General features: G+C 50.7%; 1 protein-coding gene across 3 annotated transcripts in view; it reads left to right on the forward strand.

Annotated features, from left to right (window-relative positions):
* Positions 1–2,440: 2,440 nt before the first annotated feature.
* FAM168A (family with sequence similarity 168 member A) overlaps positions 2,441–17,687 on the forward strand; it is a 117,524-nt gene continuing 102,277 nt past the window's right edge. Inside the window, exons 1-2 of one of the 3 annotated variants that reach the window (XM_072327029.1) lie at positions 2,512–2,633; positions 10,882–11,038. The gene's annotated coding sequence lies outside the window, so the exon portion shown is untranslated. Of the gene's footprint in view, positions 2,634–6,503; positions 6,666–10,881; positions 11,039–17,687 lie in introns of those variants that run through there. The other 2 variants (XM_072327028.1, XM_072327030.1) reach the window with 2 other exon arrangements.

The following is a 17,687-nucleotide window of genomic DNA, read 5'->3' on the forward strand; positions in this document are numbered from 1 at the left end:
AGCTCCTCATGGCTCATGACTATGGGGGGGGGGGGGATGTAGGGGGGTAACATGGGGGTATATGGGGTGTATATGGGGGTTAATGGGGGTATATGGGGGCAGTGGGGAGACATGGGGGTCAATGGGGGGTAGTGGGGGCTATGGGGGTTAATGGGGGGCTATGGGGGGTATATGGAGGTCTATGAGGGGCAATGGGGGGCTATGGGGGTTAATGGGGGGCTATGGGGGTATATGGAGGTCTGTGGGGGGCAATGGGGGTAAATGAGGGGTAAATGGGGGACTAGGGGGGGGTATATGGAGGTCTATGGGGGGCAATGGGGGTATATGGGGGGTAAATGGGGGACTATGGGGGGTATATGGAGGTGTATGGGGGGTAAATGAGGGCTATGGGGGACTATGGGGGGTATATGGAGGTCTATGGGGGGTAATGGGGGTCTATGGGGGCTAAATGGGGGTATATGGGGGTCTATGGGGGACTATGGGGGGTCTATGGAGGGCAATGGGGGCTATGGGGGTTAATGGGGGATTATGGGGGGTATATGGAGATATATGGGGGCAATGGGGGTAAATAGAGGGTAAATGGGGGGCTATGGGGGGTATATGGGGGTCTATGGGGGGCAATGGGGATAAATGGGGGGTAAATAGGGGGCTATGGGGGGTATATGGAGGTCTATGGGGGGCAATGGGGGTAAATGGGGGGTAAATGGGGAGCTATGGGGGGGTATATGGAGGTCTATGGGGGGCAATGGGGGTAAATGGGGGGTAAATGGGGGACTATGGGGGGTATATGGAGGTGTATGGGGGGTAAATGGGGGTAAATGAGGGCTATGGGGGACTATGGGGGGTATATGGAGGTCTATGGGGGGCAATGGGGGTCTATGGGGGCTAAATGGGGGTATATGGAGGTCTATGGGGGGTAATGGGGGGTAATGGGGGTCTATGGGGGCTAAATGGGGGTATATGGGGGTCTATGGGGGACTATGGGGGTCTATGGGGGGCAATGGGGGTCTATGGAGGGCAACGGGGGTTTATGGGGGGTATGGGGGGGGAAATGGAGGTATATGGGGGGCAATAGGGGCTAATGGAGGGTAAATGGAGGGCTATGGGGGTATATAGAGGTCTATGGGGGGCTATGGGGGTAAATGGGGGGTAAATGGGGGACTATGGGGGGTATATGGAGGTGTATGGGGGGTAAATGGGGGTAAATGAGGGCTATGGGGGACTATGGGGGGTATATGGAGGTCTATGGGGGGTAATGGGGGTCTATGGGGGCTAAATGGGGGTATATGGGGGTCTATGGGGGACTATGGGGGGTCTATGGGGGGCACTGGGGGTCTATGGAGGGCAATGGGGGTATATGGGGGGTATGGGGGGGGGAAATGAAGGTATATGGGGGGCAATAGGGGTTAATGGGGGGGTAAATGGGGGGCTATGGGGGTATATGGAGGTCTATGGGGGGCAATGGGGGTATATGGGGGTATATGGAGGTAAATGGGGGGTAAATGGGGGGCTATGGGGGGTTTATGGGGCTCTATGGGGGGCAATGTGGGAAAATGAGGGCTATGGGAGACTATGGGGGGTATATGGAGGTCTATGGGGGGCAATGGGGGTCTATGGGGGTCAATGGGGGGTAAATGGGGGACTGTGGGGGGTATATGGGGGTCTATGGGGGCCAATGGGGGCTATGGGGGTATATGGGGGGCAATGGGGGTAAATGAGGGCTTTGGGGGACTATGGAGGGTATATGGAGGTCTATGGGGGGTATATGGAGGTCTATGGGGGGCAATGGGGGTAAATGGGGGGTAAATGGGGGACTATGGGTGTATATGGGGGTATATGGAGGTCTATGGGGGGCAATTGGGGGTTAATGGGGGACTATGGGGGGTATATGGAGGTCTATGAGGGGGCAATAGGAGTTAATGGGGGTTATGGGGGGTCTATGGGGGTAAATGGGGGACTATGGGGGGCAATGGGGGCAATAGGGGTCTATGGGGGGCAATGGGGGTAAATGGGGGGCTATGGGGGGTACATGGAGGTCTATGGGGGGCAATGGGGGTCTGTGGGGGGCAATGGGGGGCAATAGTGGTTAATGGGGGCATCCCGCCCGGCACTGCTCCCCTCGCTGCCGTCCGGTCCGTCCCGCTCCTCCATGATGTCGATGCTCCCATTGGCCGCACGGGGGGGCCCCGATCCCGGCCTTCCCTTCTTCCTCCCCCCCCCCCCCCTCGAGATCCGCGGCCTACCACGGACCGCCCCCTTTGCGAACTACAACCCCCATCATCCCTCGCGGCGCCTCAACTCCCATCACCCCCCGCTCCTACCCATCCCATCACCCCCCGCGGCGGTCGGGGCCCTGTTTGCCTCAAGCCGGGACTACATTACCCAGAGCTCTTCGCGGCGCTGGGCCGCCTCATTGCGATGGGGGGCGGCGCGCGGGGCGTGTCGGGAGAGATAGTCCGCTCGGCGGCTCTAACGGTCCCGCTGCGGTGCCCCCCCCCAACTCCCCGCCTGCCGCCGCCCCCTCCCCCACTGACTGTCGGCTGAGCTCCGGCGGAAGGACGGACGGCAGCTCCGGTGGGGGGAGAACCGGGACGGCGGCAACGACGGCAACAACGGAGACTGAGGAGCCGCAGGTGGGGGGGGGGGCGGAACGAGAGTGGGGGGGGGGGGTGTCAAAAGGGACGGGGGGGGGCTCTGAGGGGTGTCAGAATGGGGACGGGTTGGGGACAGCGGGGCTGCAGTGTGTGTGTGTATGGGGGGGATGCGATGGGAGCGGGGGGATGCTGAAGGATACGGAGCAACAGCAGCCGCCGTAAGGATTCGGGGATGGGAAATAGGGGGGGGGGTTGTTTTCAAGGCCCCGAAGGAGAAACGCGTTCATCTGCCCCTCCAGGTTTAGGACGTTGTGTTGCGTTGTGTGTTGTGTTGTGTGTTGTGTTGTGTGTTGTGTTGTGTGTTGTGTTGTGTGTTGTGTGTTGTGATGTGTTGTGTGCTATGTTGTGTTTGGTTGTGTTGTGTTGTGTGTTGTGTTGTGTGTTGTGTTGTGTGTTGCGTTGTGTTGTGTTGTGTGTTGTGTTGTGTGTTGTGTTGTGTGTTGTGTTGTGTGTTGCGTTGTGTTGTGTTGTGTGTTGTGTTGTGTGTTGTGTTGTGTGTTGCGTTGTGTTGTGTTGTGTGTTGCGTTGTGTGTTGCGTTGTGTTGTGTTGTGTGTTGTGTTGTGTGTTGTGTGTTGTGTTGTGTGTTGTGTTGTGTGTTGCGTTGTGTTGTGTTGTGTGTTGTGTTGTGTGTTGTGTTGTGTGTTGTGTGTTGCGTTGTGTGTTGCGTTGTGTTGTGTGTTGTGTGTTGTGTTGTGTTGTGTGTTGTGTTGTGTTGTGTGTTGTGTGTTGTGTTGTGTTGTGTGTTGTGTTGTGTTGTGCGTTGTGTGTTGTGTTGTGTGTTGTGTGTTGTGTGTGTTGTGTTGTGTGTTGCGTTGTGTTGTGTGTTGTGTGTTGTGTTGTGTTGTGTGTTGTGTGTGTTGTGTGTTGTGTTGTGTGTTGTGTTGTGTGTTGTGTGTTGTGTTGTGTGTGGTGTGTGTTGTGTGTGGTGTTGTGTGTTGTGTGTTGTGATGTGCTGTGTGCTATGTTGTGTTTGGTTGTGTTGTGTTGTGTTGCGTTATGTTGTGTGTTGTGTGTTGTGTTGTGTTGTGTGTTGTGTTGTGTGTTGTGTGTTGTGTTGTGTTGTGTTGTGTGTTGTGTGTTGTGTTGTGTGTTGTGTTGTGTGGTGTGTTGTGTTGTGTGTTGTGTTGTGTGTTGTTGTGTGTTGTGTGTTGTGTTGTGTGTTGTGTGTTGTGTTGTGTTGTGTGTTGTGTGTGGTGTGTGGTGTGTGTTGTGTTGTGTGTAGTGTGTTGTGTGTTGTGTTGTGTGTTGTGTTGTGTGTTGTGTTGTGTGTTGTGTTGTGTTGTGTGTGTTGTGTTGTGTGTTGTGTTGCGTGTTCTGTGTTGTGTTGTGTGGTGTGTTGTGTGTTGTGTTGTGTGTTGTGTGTTGTGTTGTGTGTTGTGTGTTGTGTTGTGTGTTGGGTGTTGTGTTGTGTTGTGTGTTGTGTGTTGTGTTGTGTGTTGTGTGTTGTGTGTTGTGTGTTGTGTGTTGTGATGTGCTGTGTGCTATGTTGTGTTTGGTTGTGTTGTGTTGTGTTGCATTATGTTGTGTGTTGTGTTGTGTGTTGTGTTGTGTTGTGTTGCGTTGTGTTGCGTTGTGTTGTGTGTTGTGTTGTGTGTTGTGTGTTGTGTTGTGTGTTGTGTTGTGTGTTGTGTGTTGTGTTGTGTGTTGTGTTGTGTGTTGTGTGTTGTGTTGTGTGTTGTGTTGTGTGGTGTGTTGTGTTGTGTGTTGTGTGTTGTGTGTGGTGTTGTGTGTTGTGTTGTGTATTGTGTGTTGTGTTGTGTGTTGTGTTGTGTGTTGTATTTGGTTGTGTGTTGTGTTGTGTGTTGTGTGTTGTGTTGTGTGTTTGTGTTGTGTGTTGTGTGTTGTGTTGTGTTTTGTGTTGTGTGTTGTGTTGTGTGGTGTGTGTTGTGTGTTGTGTTGTGTGTTGTGTGTTGTGTTGTGTGTTGTGTTGTGTGTTGTGTTGTGTGTTGTGTGTTGTGTTGTGTGTTGTGTTGTGTGTTGTGTGTTGTGTTGTGTGTTGTGTGTTGTGTTGTGTGTTGTGTTGTGTGTTGTGTTGTGTGTTGTGTGTTGTGTTCTGTGTTGTGTGTTGTGTTGTGTTGTGTGTTGTATTGTGTGTTGTGTTGTGTGTTGTGTTGTGTGTTGTGTTGTGTGTTGTGTTGTGTGTTGTGTGTTGTGGTGTGTGTTGTGGTGTGTGTTGTGGTGTGTGTTGTGGTGTGTTGTGTGTTGTGTGTTGTGTTGCATTGTGTGTTGTGTTGTGTGTGTTGTGTGTGTTGTGTGTTGTGTTGTGTGTTGTGGTGTGTTGTGTGTTGTGTTGTGTGTTGTGTTGTGTGCTGTGTTGTGTGCTGTGTTGTGTTGTGTGTTGCGTTGTGTTGTGTTGCGTTGTGTTGTGTTGCGTTGTGTTGTGTTGCGTTGTGTTGTGTTGCGTTGTGTTGTGTGTTGTGTTGTGTTGTGTGTTGTGTGTTGTGTTGTGTTGTGTTGTGTTGTGTGTTATGTGCTGTGCCAGGCTGGCACCAGTCGGGTCGGGGGTGGGAGCCCCTCGTTGTGTTCTGAGCCCTTCAGCCCCGCAGGGAACTCGTAACAGGAGCTTCCAAGCCAAGTTTCACCTTTTCTTCTTGTCTCGGAATGGAAATGGAGCCCTTCGGTCCGTGACATGGGTCGTTTCCCTTCCCTGTGTGCAGCTCTGTGTGTGTGGAGCTGGAAGGAAAAGGGTTTGCATTGGAGAGAGAAGGGGAAGGCTGCGAAACCCTCCTGGAAGGTGACTGGAAATGGCCCTGATGGGGTCAGGGATGGCCCTGATGGGGTCAGGGATGGCCCTGCAGAGCCTCCATGCTGTGAGATACGGGCTGTGTTTGATCCCGATGAAGTTCTGATGGGGTTTAGGATCGTTGCTTTTAATGCTTGGCGATGGGCACTGCGGTGTCGGGGCAGCTCTGGGTTGGTTGGTTGTGCCATAGAGGTGCTCAGCATCGGCCCCACATGCAGCACAGGGCACTGAATGTAATATATATATATATAATATACTGGAAAGGTTTTGTGCCGAGCTGGGTTTTATTCCATTTTAGATACAGTCTCGTCTCTTTTTTACCTCCTCTCCTGGACAAAGATGTGTGGTACGAAGCAGGAAGGAACCCCAGGTGGTCCTGGTGGTGTTTGAATCTAAATGTGCTTTAGGATGCAGGTGTGCGTCTTTATATTAGATGCTAAATAGGGATGGAGGAATCTCAGGCTGGTTATTTGGGGTGGAGAGGGGTGAATGTGAACGATGACTTAAGCGTCTATGAGCTACAGAGGGGTTTCTTTTTTACCCTTTATCTTTGCACTTGACCTGCAAAGGTAAACAGGAACGGAGGGAAGGAAGGTAATGATGCTCTTGGTGCTTCCAGGACGTATCTCAGGCAGGTAGAAGCACTTCATGTTTGGTTCAGGGTGGTGTCTGCTCACGGTGAGACTTTGGGGGCAGTAGTTGTGGGTTGGCATCAATGTTTGGCTTTGCAGGTGGAGCTCAGGGCCGGAGCTCACCTGGCGCTGGGCTGGGAATTGGTTTTATGTACAACTGAAGTTCTGAACAGAGGCAGAGGACGGGCTGAGACCTTTGTGCCCCCGGAGCAGAGAAACCTTCGCTGTTCCCACCTGTAAAGCTCTGCTCGTTTCCAGTATCGACCCACCGGGACCAGGAGCTGATGAGGTTGTCAGAAAGGAAACACAGTTTTTATCTCTTCCTTTCTGAGCTCCCTCTTCCCTTCAGTCTGGATTATGGTCCTCATTTGTCTTCTAGTCATGCTTTTCGAGCTTGATTGTATCCGCAGAGGCTCTTGATTTCCGCAGTGCAAGAGCTCTGTGTACTTTGTGTTTCCTCCGTCACCCCCCTTAAGCTCCCTTTGCAGAGCTGAGGCTCTCGGCAGCGCCGTGGCTCTCCTTGGGTGGACGGGAAGGGCAGAGAGGTTTGAGAGGCATCTTCATGTCAGCCCACGTGCTGGGAGAGAAGGGACTCCAGCGCTGCGTTTGGGGCCGAGATGTGCACAAGAAATAAGGTAATTGTTGTGGATTTTAATTGTTGGAGGGTGAGATGGTGCATCCGACAGCTGGCTGTGATGGACAGGCTCTGGCAACCTTCAGTGTGTTCATGGAATGATAGAAGGTCCTGGGTTGTAAAGGACCGTAATGATCATGTAGTTCCAACCCCCTGCTATGTGCAGGGTCACCAACCAGCAGCCCAGGCTGCCCAGAGCCACATCCAGCCTGGCCTTGAATGCCTGCAGGGATGGGGCATCCACAGCCTCCTTGGGCAACCTGTTCAGTGCGTCACCACCCTCAGGGTGAAAAACTCCCTCCTGATATCCAACCTAAACCTGCCCTGTCTCACTTTAAAACCTCTCGAAGTTGGGTGCTCTGAGCACGACCCACACCTCCTTCTTTGTCCTGGGCTCCAAACAGGAACATGAATGCACGAATCTGAGTCATTTCCAGATGGGTTCCTCCTTGTGTTTCTTCTCTTTCCTGTTGGAACCCTGCGGGGAAGCCACGATGATGATGATGAAGGTATTTGTGGCGCAATGCTTTGCTTTCAAAGAATGCACTGGTCAAGTCAGTGGTCAGAAAGGGCCCTGTTCCCTGGTGAGGTGCTGGTTTACATTTGCCTCTTCTTTCTCCTTCCCCTTTTCCCTCTCCTTGAGGGAAGCGGTCTCCTAAAAAGCTGGCGGATGGGAAAACGGAAAGTAAAGAGCAAGAGGGTTTATCGTAGCTTTTGCGTGATGAGTTTCTCACCAGAACAAAAGGATGTTGGAGTGTGTTTGTTGACTGAACGTTTCTGGGTCGTGTGCCTTAGCAAGGCTTGGAGATTGGGGAGGATTACTGACAGCAGGCCTGGGATATTTCATGAGAGATAATGTACCAAAGTGGCAGGGAAAGAAGAGATGCCATCGTGCCCGCTGGGCACATCAAATCCTTTGATCAAATGGATGCAGACTGCAGCAGGAGACAAACCAGACCGTCCTATCTTGGATTTCTCAGTATTTTTTTTGTTTCTTCTTTTGTTTCTGTTGAACTTAATCAGAAAGTTCTGGCTTCTTTTAGGGTATCAAACTCTTCTGTTTATGCATCAGGAGTTAAAGCACGATATTTAGGCTTTGACTTCCTTTGGCATCAGGCGCCCAACTCCCCAGATGTGCTTGAAATATGGGCTGCATCATTCTTACGTTGGAACCGCATCATAAGCCTTTCCCCATTTCCTTTTGGTTCTTTACGTGTGGTTGTGGAGGAGATGCAAGCTTACCTGTCCATTAAAGACAAAAGTTGTCCATGCTCTTCCCAGCAGCTTTCAGAGTGCTTTCCAGCAGGAAAGTTGGCTCCTGTTCTCCAGCTCATCCAATGCAGTGTGAAACCTTGGACTTAATTACAGTCGTGTCTGTGCATATGGATATTGGAAGCACTCTCTGGAAGGTGATGATGTTAAACGCTCATAGCTGGGTACGTGGCCCATTGTGTTGCTGGACAAGCTCAGTGCTGCCTGAGGAAGGACTCAAAGACATTGGAGCATGTCCTACCCTTGGGGTGGATGGACAAGGCTGCTCACTGCCATTGCAGGCAAGTCTTCATTGAATGATAGAACGGCCTGGGTTGAAAAGGACCCCAATGCTCATCCAGTTCCAACCCGCTGCTATGTGCAGGGTCACCAACCAGCAGCCCAGGCTGCCCAGAGCCACATCCAGCCTGGCCTTGAATGCCTGCAGGGATGGGGCATCCACAGCCTCCTTGGGCAGCCTTTACAACCAAGAAGACCAATGTCTGTATGGACAGCAAGGCTCTGAGGGCTCATCCCCCATTGAAAAGTATTCTGCGTTAAGCCCTTTAGAAGTTAAAGTGCAATTACTCTGAAATAGATCTCCACTTGAACATTTATTCCGCAGTAGTTTATTCTGGAAGTTATTTTCTTTACGTTCCTGTGTAGGCATGTCAGAACTTAATGAGACGGTAAATGGCTTTTGCAAGAACTGCGGCGTATTCCACACGTTTTTCAGGTTCCGTGACGCACAGCACAGGCACTGAATATGATTTCTACCTGGGATGGAGAACGTTTGGAGGAGGGAAGAATCATAGAATCATAGAATGGCCTGGGTTGCAAAGGCCCACAGTGCTCATCCAGCTCCAACCCCCTGCTATGTGCAGGGTCACCAACCAGCAGCCCAGGCTGCCCAGAGCCACATCCAGCCTGGCCTTGAATGCCTGCAGGGATGGGGCAGAGCAGGAATTCATTTCAAACCTTAGATCCATTTGGTTGATGGGGTTGGTTTCCTCTGTGGTAGCAGAGTTATGCTGTGGGCTCTAGAGATGAATGTGGCGTCGTATCACTTCTCATCTGAGTTTCAGCTTTTTGTTCTGAATTCCTTTGTGTTGCCTTTATCAACCCGGTGCTGAACCTCAGATCTAAGGAAGAAATGGTCTTTTTTTTTGACAAGAGCTTTTTTCTATGACTCTATTGACTGTCATTCATTCTGTTCATGTCCTTTTAAAGTCGAGATCGGGTCTGCTTCACTTCTCCCTTGCTTCGTCCACAGCTGACACCTGCTCAGTTCTCATTACCCAGCTCATCCTTTCACCCTATTCTGGTGTTAGAAATACTCATCTTCTCTGTGTTCTTCCACGTTCCAGAAGAGATTGAAGAGGGACCCCCAGGCTCTCAGAAGTCAGAGGACTCTTTGAGGTCTCCCAATGCCTCTGAGGCCCCATTCATTGCAATGTGGAGCTGATGGACACTTAAGAGACCCTTCAGCCCATTCCCCTCCTTGAGTCAAGGCGATGCGTTTCCAGAGCATCCCAGACACACGTTCTTCTAATTCTCCTCTTAAACATACCAGTTTAGAAGGCGCCTCCGTAGGTAGATGGCAGTTGTTGCTTGGCTGCCAATTTAGCTGAAGGCCCATCCCTATTGACTTCCATTGGGCTCTTCTGGTTCGACTCTATTTGATCTCAGTGTTCCCATGCCGTTAGGTTTCTTGCCTTATCCTGTGGTCGCTTTCATGAGGATCCCTTAATCATTTCTCAAGCATCTTTCCATTGATTGCGATGGGGCTCAATCTCTAATTCACTGGAGGAGCTTTTCAGAGCTGCTCTCTGCAGCCGTTTCCTCTTTGATCCCAAAAGCACTTGGAGAATTTAAGTGGATCATCTGTATGCAAATTCCTTCATTTTTTATTCCCTCCTCTAAGTTATATTAGTAGAAAATCAGCATCTTCCGAGCGACGCCTGTTTTCATCACGTTGATGTTTCATTAAGATGGGAACTGAAAAGCACAAACGTCATCCCGCTTAAAATCAATGATTGAAATCAGGACGTTCTGATGCCGTGATTGAACTGCCTGGATGGATTGAGATGCAAACCTGCTCTTCTGGACTACAAGGACCTGTGCTCCAGTGCTTAACCACGGCTTTATTGGCTGTAATGAGGCTGATGTTGGTGCTTCTGGAAACGAACCACATGGCATTACTTGTACACAAGGCTTCGTACCCCTCCAATCTCCTCCATAGCCCCACCAGCTCCCTTTCAGCCCCACTTGTGCCTGTGCAGTCACGTACCAGAGCCTGTTGGCCATCTTCTCCCACCATAACACGCTGAGTTCCTGCTGGGAGCCCCAGCACTCATTGTGTCTGTGTTGCTGAGACGTGGGGCAGAGCTGAGCCTTTCTTCCCACTGTGGGGCTGTACCTGAGCACTGTAGGACTCTTTAGCTTTGGAAGCAGACTCCCACCCTCATCTCACCAGGTTTGTTTTGTCCTTTGACTCGCAGGAATTTCATTTCTCCCTGCTTGTTGTTCAGACTCACATCTATATATGGCAACAGAAAACTCATTTTCTTCGCAGACCCTCTTGCTCTGCCTCTGAACCTCATTTCTCCTTCTGTGTCCTTCTCTCCTGTTTCGCTTATTCCTTTCCTGGATGCATCAGCACTTTCCTCTGGGAAGGTGTCTTTTGAGTCGGGAAGATGCTGGCTCTGCACTTAATGATCTCCGTGTTCCCTGCAGAATACTTCCATCACTCAAACCCAGAGATTCTCAGCAGCAGCAGGAGCTGCTGTCGTGCATGAGAACAAGTTACCAGCGACTCGCAGACTCCTGCTTGCTCAGGAGGCAGCTCCTACCAGATCCTGCTTAGGTTTCTCTTGGCACGCTTCAGCCGTAGCATGGGGAAGAAGAAAGGCTGGCATGGTACCCTGCATAGACTGCCAAACCCTGACTTAGACTTTCCTTTTCAGTTCTTTTTCCAGGATCCCTGCAGTATTTCTTCGTCTGCTCCGTTCCAGCTGATGGAAAGAGCTGCCTTGTCCCCGTGTGTCCACTGGCTTCTTTTGACCAGCACGATTAACCGCTATTTGCTGTCCTCTGTCGAAAGAGGAGGTCGATGACAGTCAGGTATCTCTTGGAGCTGACCCTGCTGTTTTCACAGGGTCTGTTTGCAGAGCCCGTTTGCACTGAGCACAGCCCAAATCAAACAGCAGGAGACGATTTTGCTCGGTATTCAAGGTCATTTTTTCCTGCCAGCACCAAACATGTGCACACATGTACACATAGAATGATAGAATGGCCTGGGTAGCAAAGGCCCACAGTGCTCATCCAGCTCCAACCCCCTGCTGTGTGCAGGGTCACCAACCAGCAGCCCAGGCTGCCCAGAGCCACATCCAGCCTGGCCTTGAATGCCTGCAGGGATGGGGCATCCACAGCCTCCTTGGGCAACCTGTTCCAGTGCGTCACCACCCTCGGGGTGAAAAACTCCCTCTTTGTGGTTTTACATCATGGGGAGAAGATCTCACAGCTGGAGAATCCAAACCACAGAGTCACGGAACAACAGAATAGTACAGATTCATATTATCACAGAATAGGGTTGGAAGGGACCTCGAAGATCATGAAGTTCCAACCCCCCCCCCAGCCACATGCAGGGCCACCAGCCTTCATATCTAATACTAGACCAGGCTGCCCCCATCCAACCTCCACATTGGAAGGGATCACCGAGCCCCAGCCCCACACAGCACCCAAACCCAGCCCTATATCAGGCCCTCCTGCCTGATGTCAGCGCTGCAAAGGCTGTTGTGGTGTCTCACTCCTTTCGGTTCGCAGTTCAGGCTGATGCCTTTGATCTGTGAAGCTCTTGATTTGGATCTTATCTTTTTGCAGCCCTCTTTGCCCGGATTGTGCTGGCAGCCAGGATTTAGCAAGGGCTTATTTCACCAGCAATCTTGTTTTTCAATCTGAAAGACTTGAGCAGTTTCCCCCTGGGGTGGAGGTGGCAGTGATGCTGGAATACATTTCTCTGTGATAGCGGGACTTTCTGGCTATCAAGATAAGCTGCAGGGTTTACAGATCACTGGAGGCAGCGGGAGGAAGCAGTTTGTCTGTAGTGCTTTTAGGTTTTATCTGACCTTCCTATGATTCTGCCTCTTTATTACTCTTCCGTATTTCTTGCTTTGTACGTGAGTTTCTATTAACCAAAACATTGACATCCATGGGAGGAGAAATGGTTTGAAAGTGAGACGGGGGAGGTTTACGTTGGATCTTAGGAGGGAGTTTTTCATGCAGAGGGTGGTGACGCACTGGAACAGGTTGCCCAAGGAGGCTGTGGATGCCCCATCCCTGCAGGCATTCAAGGCCAGGCTGGATGTGGCTCTGGGCAGCCTGGGCTGCTGGTTGGTGACCCTGCACACAGCAGGGGGTTGGAGCTGGATGAGCACTGTGGGCCTTTGCAACCCAGGCCCTTCTATCATTCTATGACACGATGGCTCTTTGGTGCCAGAGTCTGTGCCCTGCTGTCCCTGTGGGCTCTGAGCGCCCAATGGAGCTGTGACAGTCCTTGTTCATCACAGGGAATGGCCCCAGGAAGCCTTTCAGCATCCCTTTCCAATCAATAGTTCAATGGTTCTCACAGTAGGAACAATTGCAGGGACAGCGTCGGGTCTCTTCTGTGATCCTGTGTTCTTCCTTACAGGACAACTCCACATCCTCCCCCTTCCCCTATAGGAAGTCAGACACCAGGAGCAGAAGGACCTTTGCATTTAGTAAAGGAGAAGTAGAGAAGGGCTTGGATATTAAATAGACTTAAAATGTGTTCTTAAAACGAAACCCTGCAGTGCGTGGGGCCAGTGGCTGCTGGTTGTGTCTCAACCTGATCTATCAATCCCAATTCACGTTGGGGTGACCGTCCTGAAGGTCACAACTGCATTTCTTTTGGCTTTATGAGTAAGGAGACGGAAACAAGTCGGCTTTTGGCTCCTGTGATTTTTTCCTGCAGGAAGGTTGGGTGTGATTTCCATTGGAACATCTTGAAATAGCTCCTGGCTGAGTTGGAGACGAGCAGAAGCAGCATAAAAATAAGCCGAGGATCCAAGAAAACACAGCAAAGGGAAGTTGGTTGGTTTCCAAGGAGCACCGGGCTGCAGTAACAGCACAGAGAGAAGGCAGCCAGCATTGAGTGTGTTCCCTCATCTGCCTGAGGAAAGCAAAGCTCACATCACTGTCCTGCAGGGAAATCAGTGTCTGTGACACGAACAAGTTGTGTTTGGAGGTGATGAGGTTTGCTGATTGAAATAGTCGTCACTATTGGGAATGGCATCGTGGCACTGAGAGCTAAGGGTCGAAGTATCGTATTTAGTGATAAAGGGGGGATATCTCAGACCTGGATGATGCAGTCCTAAATAAATTATAGGGAAGATGAGCTCCGTTTGGATAACAGGAGTGAGCTGTGGATGGGTTTGACCTGTTTGCTGGTCACTGGATGACTCCATGACTGGATGGTCACACTGGGATGAGATGGATGAAAGCAAAATCATTTGGCTCAGGGACCAATTTGTACCAAAACCTTCTAATAGAGAAAATGAGCAGCTAAGGGAAGAGAGCAGAAAGGGGTGGGGAAGAGCCTTGGTCAGGAAAAGAAGTTGGGGTGGGAGGCACGACAGCTCTGTCTTCTGTACCTGTATCTACCCATAGAGATCTGCTATAGGAGACGTTGTGGATGTGGTGGTACTTGGGGTTGTGTTTCCTTAGGGGTGTATTGGGTTGTGTATTAATAAAGTACTTTGCTATTAGCACAGCTACCCATGGAATGGGGATTCACCATCCCTGGGGGTGTTCCAGCACCGTGGGGATGAGGAAGAGGAGATCCACAGAGGACCTGAGGCCCACAGAGGATCCATTTAGTGCTGGTCAGAAACCTATTTGCCCACCAGTATGACATGGTTTGGTGTTCAGAGAGTCCTTGCATCTTCAAAGCACGTCGTCCATTCAAGACATCTCGACAGTGTCTGGGTTGCAGATTTGGCCTCGAGTGTCCACTCCATTCCTCAGTTCCTCTTTTTGTTGTTTGGCTTTGTAATCTCAAGGGCTTTTTCACATCGAGTTTTGATGAAGAGGTGCTGTGGAGAAGCAGGTGTTATAATACAGAGCTGTGTGGGTCCTTAGGGATTTAACAGCAAGTGCAAACCTCCAGTGTTAATGGGTTGGTGTGATACATTGGAAAGGACTCGTGCTCTTAATGTTCTTTGCTGCTTTAACTTGTTGAATGCGGAAGGATGTTGAGATTGGAAACATCCAATGGCCGTAGCAAGGGGTACCAATGGGGGTAGCAATGAGGGTCTGCAAGGACCCTGGCTGGGCTTGTGGGACCAGCATACACAGAGGGCCCACGTGGCAGAGTAGGACGATGAGCTAATCTGTGTTTAATTGTGCAGGTTGGTATCCATTGGTATCCCAAAGCTACGGGTTTTGTAGGTCTGTGGTCTTGCCAAGTTAAGGCTGTTTGTTAACATACTTAATAGCGTATCATCATAGAGTCATAGAATGGCCTGAGTTGCAAAGGCCCACAGTGCTCATCCAGCTCCAACCCCCTGCTATGTGCAGGGTCACCAACCAGCAGCCCAGGCTGCCCAGAGCCACATCCAGCCTGGCCTTGAATGCCTGCAGGGATGGGGCATCCACAGCCTCCTTGGCTTTAATCAGCTAAACCCAGCACAAAACATCCTCAGTCAGACACCAGATGCAGAAAAATGAAGCCATTATAACCAATTCAGATTGCAGCATCGCCAAAACCAAGTGAAGGTTGTTTCTCACTTCCCATTACTGATGTTGTCCGTAGCAGTTGCACTGACTTGATACAGTTTGTGGAGGTCCTGTGCTTTTCATGCACTGCAAAAAGACATGTTTGTTTTATTTAGCAGGAGGAACTCGGGTCCAGAAGTACCGTACGTGATGGCAATGTCATTGGTTGCAGCAGTTCCATTGTGCTGTTCTGCTTGTTGAAGCATGTAAGAGGGTGAGAGAGACCTGGGAGGACGTCCTGACGTTCTCTGCTATGGCCTTCACTGGTTGAGCTCTTTGTACACCCACCAGCACACCATAGGCTCCTCTTACCACCTGTTTATCTGAGCTGGGCTGAGGCTCCTGCCCAGCTGTGGGTTCACCTTCCATCTCCAGCTGAGTTTGGATAGAAAGATGGGGCAGCTTCCCTCCTTCTCATTGCCTTTACTGCCCGTTTCCATGTCTTGTGGGTGGTGGGGCTGCGTGGCACAGACACAGTGGGGATGTGACGTTGTCTCATGTCATGCCATTCACAGTTGCATGCAGCTGCTTCCTCCAAGTGCCAGCTTGGACTTTAACCCTTTATAAAGCTTTATATTGTTGAATATTCCAAAGAGATGCGCCCCCACCCTTGGAAGGAATCTAAGAGAACCCCGCGTTGAGTTAATTGGGTACAAACCTGAGTGTGGTTTGTTGAAATCAAGTGATCTGTTCAATGACTTCAGGCTCCACCTGAGACACACACACCTGTATTTGGCTTCTGAAGGATTTTCCTCATTAATTAGGAGCGCTTTCCTCGTGTTGTTACTTAATTGGATGTCACAGGGAACCTGATGAGACAATGAAGTGGTCTTAATTGCATACGACGGCAATGCACGATGCCTCACGTACCGGGCTGCTCCGTGGCACGACCTGCTGCTTGTTATCATCTACTAATAGCATGTATTCAATGTGGAGGTTGGTGGCCTTGCCTGTGTTGAGGGGGTTGGAGCTTCGTGATCCTTGAGTTCCCTTCCAACCCAAACCATTCTGTGGTTTACTGGCCATGGCGGAGGTTGCTGGATGGTTGCCCTTGGTGCTTGTATGGTCTTTTCCAACCTCAGTGTTCTGTGATATACATAAAGATGCACTTATCCTCTCCACCTCGCAGGGGTTGGTTGGGGATCCCGTATCTCTTCTCCAACCTGAACGATTCTGAAGTTCTGTACTTCTATCTTTTGGGTAGAGCGGGACCAAGAGTGGAAGAAGGAGGAATAGACCCTTCCCCATGTCCTGCCTGTGCTTGATCAGCTTTCCCAAGCAGCAGGTCCTTGTGTTGATGCCATGAATTATGGATGTAGCTCTGTGTGTCTGCTTGGAGTTAACCAGTTCTAGTCAGCACTAGACAGTGGAATACACCCAAGTTGTTCTCTCTTGGAAATGAGCTCTGAGCATCCGTCCTGCATTGACAGCTGCTGTGCTGCTGCCTGCAGAAGTGCAGCTGCATTTCCTTGCATCCCAGCGTGCAGAGGAGCCACGTAGGTGCAGTCCCACCATGGGAGTTATCCCTGAGGAAGCTGAGGGCCCACCTGTTTATTAGCAGGACAGATAGAACGGCCTGGGTTGCAAAGGCCCACAGTGCTCATCCAGCTCCAACCCCCCGCTATGTGCAGAGTGGGTTTATTTCAGCCGTTGCTTCTGCTACAGTTATTTAAGTGAGGACATAGAATTGAGAATTGGAGATCCTCGCGGCCTTCTAATACTCGAAGGGAGCATCTAAACAGCAGGAGGAAGGACTTTATGAGGTTGGGTAATGGTAGGACCTTCCTTTCTCCTTCCCTCCCCTTTCCACTCTCGGACTTGGCAGTCGGTTTTATTTTGCATCCTCGAACACTGACTTCTTTTGCAGGTTCTTATCGCTGGCTGTGAGTGGAGAGCTGAGCAGCAAGGCAGCAATAGGACTGCAGCCCAACTAAAAGCTCTGTGCCTTGTTAGAAGGGGGGTGTTGTTCTCAGCCAGCACCGCCAAGCATGGAAGGCAATGCAGTCAGGTGCTGCTTTCCTTTACTGACACCAGCAGTTCCTAGGAGTATCAGCTCCTCAGCAGCAAGCGATTCCAGCATCTGTTATGAAATGCAGCGTACGGGTCTGTTTGCCATGTGATTCATCTCAGCATCAAAAAGCCGGGCTGTGAATTTGGCTGGGTTTTAATGGCTCGTTTCCTTTGCAGCCCTTCCAGGGCTGTGGTGGGAGCTGCTGACATTCCTCTGCACACAAGCCTGGTTGTTCCAGGAGATGTGTGAATGCAGCTCCAAAGGAAAACAAATGTCCCTTGGAGTTTGGGGGTCTGAGCCTCTCATTGACTCCAGCACGGAGCTGGGTTGGGATTGTAACGCTTTGAGCTCTTATAGTCTGTGCATGAAGCCAGCAGGAGAATTAATAGTAAGGGGGGGGTTGGAGAAAATAAGGTCAGGTAGGAATATTGGATCATCTGGGCTAATTAGGAGTAAATTAGATGGCACAAATACTGAGTAGCACGTGCGCACTTTCAGCCCTTAAGGACTAAACTGTGTCACAGAGGAAGAGGGGAGAAGGTTCCTCCTTTCCCTCCTGGGTGTCATTTGCAGCTTCTAAAACACAGAACAGCCTGGGTTGCAAAGGCCCATAGTGCTCATCCAGCTCCAACCCCCTGCTATGTGCAGGGTCACCAACCAGCAGCCCAGGCTGCCCAGAGCCACATCCAGCCTGGCCTTGAATGCCTCCAAATGGGATGGGGCATCCCATTCCACCCTGAATCCATTTAGATACATCTTGAATTGCAATGTTGGCCTCAATAAGGGAAACTGGAGAAAGGACGTTTCTTATTATATTAGCCAGGAAAAGCGTAGAGTTTTGTTACTCCAAAGGAACTTCCTCAGCATTGAATTGCTCTCCCTCTATTTATCTCCTTTACAGAAGTCCAAGGGGGAAATAGAGAGAGAGAGAAAGAGAGGAAGCTGCTTTGAGCTGCCCATCAGCCA

Source organism: Excalfactoria chinensis, chromosome 1, assembly GCF_039878825.1.
Source record: "Excalfactoria chinensis isolate bCotChi1 chromosome 1, bCotChi1.hap2, whole genome shotgun sequence".
Classification (NCBI taxonomy): Eukaryota; Metazoa; Chordata; class Aves; order Galliformes; family Phasianidae; genus Excalfactoria; species Excalfactoria chinensis.